The following is a 13404-nucleotide window of genomic DNA, read 5'->3' as shown; positions in this document are numbered from 1 at the left end:
TGATACAGCCTTACTCAATCCCACTCACCAGGGATTAGAGATTGTTAGGTGTTTTTTTGCCTAGTGTCAAATGCTCATCCTTACAGTAGTTGGTACTTGTTTTACTTAGTTACCATCTTAATCTTAAATTCATTGGAACAGATGACACTTACTTGCTGCTCACCTTCGCACACAGAAGTGGGGCATGAAAGCAAGGATGACCACACTGTTTCTATCCACTTGCCAAATTAATTTGAAATATATAATATTTCCTCAGCCAAGGAGTGTTTCCATCAAACTCGCTTTTAGCTAACGGATCCCTCTTTCATTGAGCCATGTTAGCAATTATTTACAGAGGCAGTGAAATATTCAACAGTAATCATGATAGGTCACTTTAAAACCAGTCAAGACAAGAAGTGCTGCCTTTAACCAGTGAAACGCCTCCAAATATAATTTGCAGAAAATCTAAATGTGGCTTGTTAATTTTACTCAACTTCAAAGCAATGATTATTCTCTCACTTTCCTCAACAATGATTACATATACATACACTCACCGGCCACTTTATTAGGTACACCTTGCTAGTATTGGGTTGGACCCCCTTTTGCCTTCAGAACTTCTTAATTCTTTGTGGCATAGATTCAACAAGGTGCTGGAAACATTCCTCCGAGATTTTGGTCCATATTGACATGATAGCATCATTGCTGCAGATTTGTCGGCTGCACATGCATGATGCGAATCTCCCGTTCCACCACATCCCAAAGGTGCTCTATTGGATTGAGATCTGGTGACTGTGGAGGCCATTGGAGTACAGTGAACTCATTGTCATGTTCAAGAAACCAGTTTGAGATGAGCTTTGACATGGCACGTTATCCTGCTGGAAGTAGCCATCAGAAGATGGGTACACTGTGGTCATAAAGGGATGGACATGGTCAGTAACAATACTCAGGTAGGCTGTGGCGTTTAAACGATGCTCAATTGGTACTAAGGGGCCCAAAGTGTGCCAAGAAAATATCCCCCACACCATTAGATATTTGCGTTAACGAGCAGTTGAACAGGTGTACCTAATAAAGTGGCCGGTGAGTGTATACTGTATGTCACTATAACTGTAGTCATGCACACACTGCACTAGGCAACATAAGATGCAAACCAGCAGCATTAGCTCTATGGCTATGTCTGCATTAGGGTTGAACAATAGATGTAAAACTAATATTTATGATGAATGTGTTCTGGAAGGTTTAACTCCTGAGTGGCAATATGAATGACTGTAACAATATTTTAAAAGCAAAACATGTTACGCTATGAACGTCAGCGGAACCAAAAGACGGCGCTCAGGGGTATGATTAGCCCGAAGGCGTATTTAATAATAATAATAAGGGAACGGGGTAGGGGAGAGAAGGAGGGGGTAATTCAATAGAGTGGTTGTGGGTCGGTCCAGGGTTCGGCAGGCAGGCGGGTAGTCAGACGAGCAGGGGTTCGGCAGGCAGGCGGGTAGTCGGATGAGCAGGGGGTTCGGCAGGCAGGCGGGTAGTCAGACGAGCAGGGGTTCGGCAGGCAGGCGGGTAGTCAGACGAGCAGGGGTTCGGCAGGCAGGCTGGTAGTCAGACGAGCGGGGGTTCGGCAGGCAGGGAGATCAGAGACAGGGAATGGGGCTAGGTCCGTGGAAGGGGTCGGCGAGGAGGGAACACCAGGGAGGACGAGGAATCTGAGGGGGACACAATGACACACGGTGAAAACACAAACAAACACTGGGGACTCGGAGGAGAATAGTCTGGGCTGGAACGTAGGTGAAGCTCGAAGGGTTACCGTGGGACACAGTACAATCTGGCACTGGAGAGAAGATCGGGCAGGGTTCTTATAGGTGGGTGATTGGCGATGGGTAGCAGGTGCGCTGTCGACTGGGAAGACGCTCCAGTGATGACCGCCACGGCCTCGAGGTGGTGCCAGAGGGTTGGTTGGGAGGGGGAACCGTAACAAAACAAATGCTGTTCTAAAATACACAACACTTTTTGAGTATGTTACAGCACATATACCACTGTAATCCAAGAACTAAATAATTAGTGGGTTCAGTCAGTTTTGGTGGTCATCCAAGAATAAAACTTAATGTCATTTGTCACATATTTTCTTATTTTAAGAAACACGTCAACATACGAAACATTTGCTGTTTGTTTCGTCATTGCATAAAAGAGTAACGCTACTTTTACAATACTTCAATTTACACTTCAATGAATGAATATGAACTCAGAGTCAGTCCAACCAAAACACTCTGTTCTCAGGTACCGCCCACTTCACAGATCCAGTAGCTCACTCCTCAAAACCGCTTCAGTAATCCATCATTGTTGAATTCTCTTGCATATTCAACTTTGGGTTAAGACTTAATTTATCCAAAGATAGGAAACCCTCTCAACTTATAATCAATGGTTCTAGATTTTCATTTAGAATTTGGTAAAACCATTTTTAGTTTCGGTGCACCTCACTGCTGGAACAATCAGCAGTACATTACAGTTGGTGTCGCTTGGGCAAGTACATTTAGATTGAGGACCGCTTTGTTGAAAAATGTGTGCAATTTTGTATGGTGTGTGGTTTTAAACTGTGTGTATGCAGGGCTACCTTGTAAAAGAGACCTTGGTCTCAATGGGACTCCCTGCCAAAATAAAGGTCACCAAAATGTATTCGTGTTCACAAGATCAAACATAGTACAACTTACATCCGAGTGTTTTCTATAGCTGCTTCCATTTATGATAATTTACTTTATACAAATTCCAGTAACACTTTATAATAACATTAATTTATAAGCCATATTTATAAATAATGAATTCACTATTAACAAATAACAATTCCAATTAAAGCCGTTTTTAAATACTTTGTATAGTATATTGGCGATCTGCATTAACCGTTTTTTATGCCATTTCATATGGCTGCTCACTATGCCAATGTCTACACATCCCCTAAATATTGTAACAATTAGTTCAGCCGTTTTTGTTTACCAGTTACCTTTAAAATTTAGCATAAAAATTAAGACGTTTCACTCGACAGACCAACAGCAATTTCTACAGAACAGATTAAGATGCAGCTTTTGGGTCCCATCAGGTAATGTCCCTTGCGCAATCTGACATGAGTAAGCACAAGTCAGCTTTAATAATGCAATGTATTGATTACAGAATGAAGTTAGGGATTTTCATGCGACACAGGAGTAAGGATTTTTGGTTTCAGTGGGATTGAGAACTACAGTTGTTATCAGGGACGTAGGAAGTATATTTTGCGAGGGGGTGCTGCTTAAAACATTGTGAGGGGGTGATGATGTCTTTGGATAAACCTTAATTTAGAACAAATCATGTCTTCATGGACACTTCATGAAAATTATGTCAAACATGTTTCTCAGTTTATTATGATATGTGTGATCTGTAGGCTACACATTTTAATTCAGCTCCTGTGTGTGCATGCTTGAGCTCAAGAAGCTCAAATAGTTTCCCATTAACAAACAATTGACATGCAAACATTGATTTTACTGTAGCCAAAATGTTGCATATTTTAGAGAAATTCAGCCACACCACCCGACGTGCCTGGTTGTTATCATTAAAAACATTGAATGTATGGCGACTGTATGCATTTTCCAACAGATCAACTGCATAAACTTCTCCAGCTCCTGGTTGGCCTGCTCAGTCTGGCCATTCAACTGCGGGTGAAAACCTGAAGAGAGGCTCACCGACGACCCTAACAGGGAGTATAAATCTTTCCAGTACCGCACAACGAATTGGGGACCACGGTCAGAGACAACGTCCTGGACCATGAGCTTGGCTGTTTCCTGGGCCAAGGGCAACTTGGGCAGGGCAATGAAGTGGGCTGCCTTGGAGAAGCGATCGATGACCACCAGGATAGTGGTAAGCCCCTGTGATGAAGTCTAGGGACAGGTGGGAGCAGGGCCGGTTGGGGACCGGTAAAGGATGGAGCAGCCCTGCCAGGGGCTGCTGCAAGGACTTGTTTTGGGCACAGGTGGATCAGGCTGTGACAAAAGAGTACACATCCTCAATCATGGTGAGCCTCCAAAACCTGTGTCGCAGAAACACCAGTGTGTGATTCATCCCATTCTCTCTCTGACTGGGGGAAGTTGAGAGGGTAGTCACACCTTGGTGTTCCGAAACAAATATGTTTGTTGTTAATTGTTCATGGGGACCAATTCTCTCCTATCCTTTTGGAATTCTATGGAAAACTGTATGTGTTTTATTTTTAAACATAAGCTACAAACACAAGCTAAAAAACACCATTGAACTTGTTTTATGAAACAATTTCAACTTCATAATTGTTTTTTGAGGTCCACTAGTATTTTGTTTGAAAGCAGGGAACAATCATCACATTGCTGAGATTCACAGCTTTAGACAAACTACAAAAGTGATAACACATAAACATGGGACAAGAATTAGGTGGTCATCTTTTACACTAGTATTTTTTCCTCAAGCTGAGCTCATTACCACATCTGGTGACATTCATGGCTTTAGGAAAACATGTTGCTATGAAAGTCACCCTTGTCCCATGTTGATGAAACCTCTGCGCTTCAGCTCTTCCACCATTTTCATCCTGTCTGCTTTGCTTATTATGTTGTTTTGGAAGAGGTTGTAGTCCCAACAGATACCTGTTACCTAAGAAAAGGAAAAAGAAAACATCATGAATTTCTTATTTTCCTTTTTAAATTATTTTACATTGCACACAAACAAAACATTCATCAGAATGCAAGAGTCTGAAGTAAGAACTTGAGTTATACAGCAACAGCAGTACAGTAACAGAGCTAAACAAGTACTGAATGCTCTTGTTTCATTAAACTATTTCAACTTCAGGTAACACTTTATTTTAAGGGCCCATAATAAACAATTTATAAGGCATTTATAAAGCATTTGTAAGGCATTCACAAACTGTTTGTTCACCAAAAATACTTTACTAATAATTAGTAAATGTTTTATAAATGTAGGAGTAATGATTAAATCATGGTGTTTAAAAATACACTGACTTCATAAATGCCTTATAAATTATTTATTATGCAGTATTTATTATGCTTTTTCGGTCTCCCTCGGTGAACACTACTCAGCTAACACTAACCTAACGTGTGGGGTCCCTCAAGGCTCCATTTTGGGACCTATGTTGTTCAGTCTATATATGCTGCATCTAGGAAACATTATCAGAGAACACAGGATTAATTTTCATAGCTATGCCGATGATACACAACTGTACATTTCTTTATCACCCAATGACATAAGCCCTATTGATAAACTAGTTCAGTGCATTGATCATATCAATCGTGGATGTTCCATAACTTCCTGCAATTAAACAAAGATAAGACGGAGGTCTTAATCATCGGAACAAAGGTCAAACAGGAGAAACTATGCACTAGCTTAAAGTCTAGCACAAAACACCAAGCCCCTCGCAAAAAGTCTTGCTTCTAGACCCTGATTTGAATTTTTGAAAGTGCAAAGTGAAGTGTTAATTTTAAAATCATAGCAGCCCTGCCTATATAAATATATAATAACAAGTATAAGATAAAAAGAAAATGCTGGGGACATGTAATAAATTGGTAATAAGCATAGTGATAAGACAATTATAGATAAAAGGAGGTAAAACCCCCATAATAAAGTGGGCATGCGTAGGTGCTGTGATATATTAACAAACATTTTAGAAAAAGGTAATAAGTGCCGATGTCCTATGTTACGCCCAAACCCCCTGGTGGTAGGGGACCGCCGGCGTAACACAGGACAGTGAGAGCATGAATGAAGGAGACCAGTGACAACCAAAAGTCTGTTCAATAATAATTTATTTACAGCAGCACGGGACACAGAACGAGACACAACATAGACCCAACCCCCTGAGCTATGCAGCGACGACTAAAGGAAAAGCCCCAGGAAAAACTAAATCTAAACCTATAACTCAAAAACAACCCCAAGGCTAACCCCCTAAACTAACCCCCATGACCGGCGCCGAGGCACCTAAACAAAACAAGGGTTAGTGTTGCCGCTCTATCTGATGTACTAATACAAGGGGTACCCTACGTGTGTGCAGGACAAGATGTAAACCTGCAGGTTTGTAACTAATTACCCTACCTCTCGAACTCTGTGCCCGGCTGAAAATTAGAAGAGAAAAAACAAGGTTAACAAAAGGTAAACAAACTGAAAAATAAACAAAGTGAAAACTCAGGAACATAAGCTACATCCTAAACAAAGTATCAAAACAAAAGGAGAGCTGCCACCTCTATAACTTAACCAAACCAAATGAGGACTGCCACTCCTCCTGAGGAACCAAACAAAATAACTTAAATAGGGTGTGGTGTGAGTTAATTGACAAATGAAGACTTGATTGATGGATCCCAGCTGCCAGGCATTCCCGCTGATTCACCTGTGGAGTACAGTGAACTCATTGTCATGTTCAAGAAACCAGTTTGAGATGATTTGAGCTTTGTGACATGGCGCATTATCCTGCTGGAAGTAGCCATCAGAAGATGGGTACACTGTGGTCATAAAGGGATGGACATGGTTGTTACGCTCCCACTCCAACATGTGCGTGTGTCCTTGTTGTGTTTTTTGTTTCCTTCTGTTTCTCCCTTACCCTGTCATTCTACATTCAGGTGTCCGTCAGCAATTGGCCATTTGTCCCCATCACTCATCTGTTCCTGTCCAATCAGAGGGCTGTCCATTTCCTTTAAAAGCTCTGCCGGTCTTCCCCTCGAGAGTTGACCCGTTTCATTGTAGTCTTGTGTTTGCCGTCGACTCGCTATTGCCTTGTTTGTTCGAATCACATACGTATTTGTTTATATCTCGTTTTCTTTTGTTAGGTTTAAGTCATTGTTTACTTATTTTCTCATAATGTGTCTTTCTGTTATTTGTACGCCATAGGGGTAAGGTGAATAGGTAAGAGACCCATGGGTTTACATTTCCACCACGTAGGCTCACCTCTGTTACAATTCACCAGGTTAGGAGTGGGTGCCGCCCCATGTATGTATTAGTCTAGTGTAGCATAGCATTTTAGCATAGCCCTGATAGTATAGACTAGTATTGCACTCGTTTAGGACATCGCTTTTGTTTATGATTTCTTTGCTTTGGCACCGCTCGTAGTTCCCTTTTCTCCTAGGTGTGTGTCTTGTGTTTGTGTTTGCCCTGAGCAAATAAATACCTGTATATTAGTTGGATTGTGGCCTGTTGTTGTTTAATTCCTACAATAAGTTTGGTGTACTACCTTTTGTTGCGACTCCTCTACAGCCCCTAGATGTAGACGAGTTTTCATCTAGAGTTGTAACAATGGTCAGCAACAATACTCAGGTAGGCTGTGGCGTTTAAATGATGCTCAATTGGTACTAAGGGACGCAAAGTGTGCCAAGAAAATATCCCCCACACCATTACACCACCACCACCAGCCTGAACCGTTGATACAAGGCATGATGGATCCATGCTTTCATGTTGTTTATGCCAAATTCTGGCCCTACCATCTGAATGTTGCAGCAGAAATCGAGACACATCAGATCAGGCAACGTTTTTCCAATCTTCTATTGTCCAATTTTGGTGAGTCCGTGCGAATTGTAGCCTCAGTTTCCTGTTCTTAGCTGACAGGAATGGCACACGATGTGGTCTTCTGCTGCTATAGCTCATCTGCTTCAAGGTTCGACATGTTGTGCATTCAGAGACGGTCTTCTGCATACCTTGGTTGTAACGAGTGGTTATTTGAGTTACTGTTGCCTTTCTATCATCTCAAACCAGTCTGGCCATTCTCCTCGGACCTCTGGCATCAACAAGGCATTTTCGCCCAGAGAACTGCCGCTCATTGGATATTTTCTCTTTTTCTGACCATTCTCTGTAAACCCTAGAGATGGTTGTGCGTGAAAATCCCAGTAGATCAGCAGTTTCTGAAATACTCAGACCAGCCCGTCTGGCACCAACAACCATGCCACTTTCAAAGTCACTTAAATCACCTTTCTTCCCCATTCTGATGCTCGGTTTGAACTTCAGCAGGTCGTCTTGACCATGTCTACATGCCTAAATGCATTGAGTTGCTGCCATGTGATTGGCTGATTAGATATTTGCGTTAACGAGCAGTTGAACAGGTGTACCTAATAAAGTGGCCGGTGAGTGTATATAGTGCATGTGATAGGCCTGAGAGACCCCTGTGTGCTGGCTCTATGTCCAGTCAGAGGAACAACAGTAAAGTCTGTCACTGTACCCATACATGGAGCTGACAGACATTTGAATACAGGAATGAAAATAATGCTACAAAATGACTTCTCGGGTATTTTATTAGGATCTGGTATTATACAGCTATGTATGCCACCTGGATTTGTTGATTGTTTGAGACTGCCTTTAAATATTTGTGATTCATTGGAGAGAGGGTGATGTAGAGCAAATTATCATTATTCCAAGGCTAAAATGTGGTTTGTATATGAAATAATAATGACTGAGTAAGATATGATTTTGTGTACCCTGTAAACTCCCTGCAGAGGGAATAGCTGCCCGATTAGAACGCACGGTTTCTTTCTGCTTTTTATGTTTGCCAATCTGTAAGTTATAATTTCAGTTACTAGCTGACCAGTTGGTCCTTGATTTGACTCTTAATATTATAAATGCAAATAAATCATTTTTATTTGCATTTTTTTCCCTGTTTTTTCACTGCCCATTAACTGACTTGTATTTTGAAGTAAGCAAGTCTTTTACTTTGCTGTTGAGTGGTATTCATTGGTCTTGGATTCCTAAAACACCACAAGATTTGAATTACTTGTCTTACGGGCGTCAGTACAGTTCAGCACAGAAACAGGTCGTCACCACAAGAGGTCTCTGTAGATGGTGACAACTAACCGGAGGAATGAGAAATAACAAGATATGACTACAGGAGGTCTGACAAAAGTAATAACTATAGTCACACTCCAGAGCAGGTTTGAACCCTCAACCTTCTGTCTACAAGTCAAACTAGTGAAGAGCCAAAGTAATAAAAAAAACTTACTTGAGAGCCACAGCTACTTCATGTTGCTGGTGCTTTTATTTATGTTGTAGATATTGAGAGTTGATTAATAAGAGGCGGTCTGGTTCATGCTTTAGATTTAAAACACAGTTGTTGAGGTTAGGCTTTATGGGGAATAAAGATCAGATAACAAGGCACAATTGTCTCTGAATGGGATGGCACAATTGTCTAGATATGGGATGACATTACTGTAGATGACTTCCTTCTACCTGGCCAGCATTGTCTGAAGCCAACCAATGGATTTTATGTGTTTGACAATCAAGAAAAATAATAAAAGATGTGTAAGTGATAATGAAACAAATAATTATCAGGTGTGTGTACTTTCCTCCATTGCTCCCGACTTATCCAGATGAATCCGATCTACTGCAACAATCACCGGGATAGAAACAGTTAGCAGATCTAGCTCGAACATTGAGTCTATGGGAAACCAAAGGCTTGAAATTGTTCTCTGCACTGTATGGTCGACATCCTATGGTGAAGTTCTCAAATGTTAAATTTGCCTCTTGCAAAGAAACTTGCATCTTGCCATGCATCTTGCAAAGGAACTTTCTCCTCCTCATGTATTTGAAAGGCTATTTGATCCTAAAAATGCTAAACTTGTGTAGTGTATAGGGAGCTTTACCCTTGTTCAGTGCAGGCTCCTTGTCTGAATGTGATTTGGCTGCCTCAAAGACCAGTCACACTTCATGGACACATAGCTGGGTACAGGTCAGGCTGGTCTCTCCTGCTGGACCCTGTCAAACATAAAGACACCAGCATTCTGACATGTTTGCTAGGAGGTAGTGGACGTCATGTGTTCATATGGGTGTGTGCACCGAAAGATCCCATCAAACTGCACGTCTGGGGTGCCATATCTTGCCAGGGACCAGGCCCATTGCATATATTTGATGGTATAAGAATATCATTCATAATTAACTTAGAAGATCTGATTATCTAATCATATTTTGAGGAACACATCATCAAAGGAGTCACTGGGCCTTACATCAGAGAGGATTTTATGAGTCACTCATCGTTTCTTCCAAGGTGGATTAACCTTCATATTGTTTAATACATTATTTTCATGTGCAAGTGCAAAATACGGAAAGTGTTCTCAGACAATGATCCGAAGCAAACCGCATCCAGAGTGTGCATCGCAAATGAGGGAATAAACTGGGTCAAGACATCAGCAGAGTAAGTTAATGACACAATACTGGATATCGCTGCTGTTTAATGTGCTGTAGCTATAAAAAGAATGTATTCAAATGTATGTATTCAAATCAATGAATTTCAACCCCATCGAGCTTGTCTGGCACGCATAGAAAGAGGACATCGGAAAGGAGGCAAAACCAACAGAGGTGAGCTTATTGTGGCCATTAGTACATTTCGGGAAGAGAAGCTGACAAGAGCGGCCTGCAACAACTACATTGATCACTTATGGAAGGTTCTGCCAGTGGTTATCAAGCTGCAAGGTGGCGCATTCGGAATGTGATCAAGAAGGTCAGTGCTGAATAAAAAATCAAATAACAGCACAAACCAGCACATTGTGTCCAGTGTTACTGGACATTGAATTGTTCACTTTATCTTACACTTATTGCCTTATTTACTGTTGAGAGGAAGCTTGCAAGGAACATATTTAATTGTACAGTTTACAACCTCTATCCTCTGACCAATAAACTTTGACTTGACTTGACTCTGATATGAGTCTTATTACACAGGGGTTTCTATGTACTGTACCAGTACATGTAATTAGTATGATCTCAACATGACAAAATTATATCCGTTCTTAAAAGATAAAAGGGTTCTAGATCCCTTTATAGAGGGTTCTAGGTAGAACCCCTTACAGAGGTTATTAAGGTGAAAAGGGTTCTAGATCTCTTCATAGAGGATTCTAGGTAGAACCCTCTTCCATACAAATAACCCTTGAAGAACCCTCTTGTCCTTCTTATGAAATGGGTTCTAAGTAAAACCCTAACCTTCCGCCAAAAGAACCCTTTCGGAACCCTTTTTTCCAAGAGTGTAGTCATGATTAGTGGTTGGCAGTGTCTACCACCTCGGCTACTAATGCAGCTAGAGAGAGTTGGCTTTCACCTGGACCTGTCTGGAAGCAGGGCTGGAAACTCAATAAAACATTTGTGCAGATCTGATTCCACCAATACAAAACAATTCAGTGTGTTCAGATATGCTCCCTCAGTTAACTTTGAGACAACCACTCAAAGCAATGCACAAAGTCTGCTGAAGTTCAATATTGGCCTTCTACAATTGCCTACCCTCCACTTTAACAGCAGTAGAGTTTACTGTATGGATTAGACAACATGTAGGCTGGGTCCTTGTATGCTCTGGACAGCACTGGCAGTGTGTGATGGATCCTGTTCAGCATTACAGGGCCACAAATAACACAATTAGCATGGTTGTAGTAGCATGGTATTTCTGAACACCCTGTACAGCTAAGGCAGCAAAGATGAAACACATCTGTCTTGTCAGACATTGAATTGACCTCTTGTTTAAAGGAGGTGGGGAGGGGTTGTGTGTGTGTGTGTGTGTGTGTGTGTGTGTGTGTGTGTGTGTGTGTGTGTGTGTGTGTGTGTGTGTGTGTATGTGTGTGTGTGTATGTGTGTGTGTGTATGTGTGTGTGAAGGTTACCTCGTAGCAGTACTACTCCTCAGCCTGGGGCTCAGTGCGCTGCTCCATGGGATTGTAGAAGAAGCCAGCCTCGGTCCAGGAAGAGGGAGACAGAACACCACACTGAGTGTGTGTGTGTGTCAGAGGCGGGCCATCAAGGCCAGCAAGGCCTTCTCTGCTGGCCTAGAGATTGTCAGAATCAGAAAATTATATTTTTCTAATTTAATATATATTTTCATTAATGCTATATGTATTTTACAAAGTTCGTTCCCATCAGTCTATTAATGTAATTTCATTGCTACTCTCTCCCTCAGTTGCACTGCTTCCAGTGCAGCTCATATAAATTAGAGCTTTTATCCAATCGGATTTTCCACCTGTGCTGTCTCCGGGTGAAAAATCTACCCTGACGCCTTCAGAATTTCAAGTGAATCCCCTCTGCTGTTGAAGCAAATGGGAACGATGTTGTTGATTGTCATATTCTTCAACCAATCAGATTTCGAGTTTGACATGTTGGGCGTATTCTTTGACACGCTGGAGCCTTCTAGCTTGCCTTGCCGCCTACGTCAGCATTTTTCTAGCTAATTGAAGTAAAACTAGCTAGCACGTAACGTAGCATCATCCAAGATTTATTTAAACTTTCTTTCGTGACGTTTAGATTTTTAGATGTAGTGTTTAGATTTTTTGTTAAGATTTTTCTTAGCCCTGTTGCTTTTTAACGCACAATGGCTGAAGGAGGAGAAGAAATGAATTTGGTGGCGGATTTACTTTTTGAAGAACATCTGCTAAATGTCTAAAATGTAATGTAATTGGAGAAGGACCTTTCAAGCTAAACTGGAAATTGTGAGGAAGGTTCGACGAACCCCGCAGCTATCAGCAATGTCCCAGCCAGGGAAAGGATTTGTGCAGCACTTTCAATCGAGCAACTAGGAAAGGTACACCTGGCTTACAGCGTCAAAGGAACATTGCAAATTGTGTTTCTGGGAATGGCTGTTATTTGCAACCACCAACCGATATGGTGTTTGGAGCCACGCTGGGTTTGAAAACCTGAGTTGCCTAACCAAGGCAGCAACGAGACACCAAAGCACGGCAGAACAATTGCAAGCAACGGTGCTATTGAAAACGTTCGGAGACACCCGAGTGGATCTACAACTCAACTAACAAATGCGAAGGGAAACAGAGCTCCACAACGAAAAAGTCAAGAAAAATAGGGAAATACTGAAAAGACTTATCGATTGTGTCATCTTTCTGGGTAAACAAGAGCTCTCATTTTGGGGACACTTGCATTACCACCTTTCCATTAACAACGTGTTTACTGTGACTTCAGTCAAAAAAAAAAAAACGACCTGATTAGTGCTATAGCTGAAGTGATGGGAGAGGAGATAAAAAGGGAGATCAATAAAGCACCTTTTGTCGCAGTTATGGTAGACGAAACAACAGATGTGAGTCCTGCAGCCCTGGTGCTCCGTTTGCTCTCATTATCCAATTCCTGGAGGAACACGAATGCCTGGATAAAGTTGTGGCACAGTGCTATGATGGCGCTGCCGTCATGGCATCTGGACGAAATGAGGTGCAGGCTAAAGTTAAGGTGAGGGCTCCTATGGCTTTATTTATACATTGCTATGCACATCGACTTAATTTAGTACTGACTCAAGGGGCATCAAAGCTTAGAGAATGTAGGATCTTTTTTGCGCATCTCAATGGCCTGGCTTCATTTTTTTCCAGATCCCCTAAGCACACACAGCTGCTTGAAGATATCTGCCAGCGGCGTCTTCCTTGTATGGAACCAACAAGGTGGCAATATAGTTCTAGATTGGTCAGCACATTTACATTTACAGTTACATTTA

Source organism: Argentina silus, assembly GCF_951799395.1.
Source record: "Argentina silus genome assembly, chromosome: 18".
NCBI classification, from domain to species: Eukaryota; Metazoa; Chordata; class Actinopteri; order Argentiniformes; family Argentinidae; genus Argentina; species Argentina silus.
The sequence above is the reverse complement of the archived record's forward strand: the minus strand, read 5'-3'. Positions refer to the sequence as shown.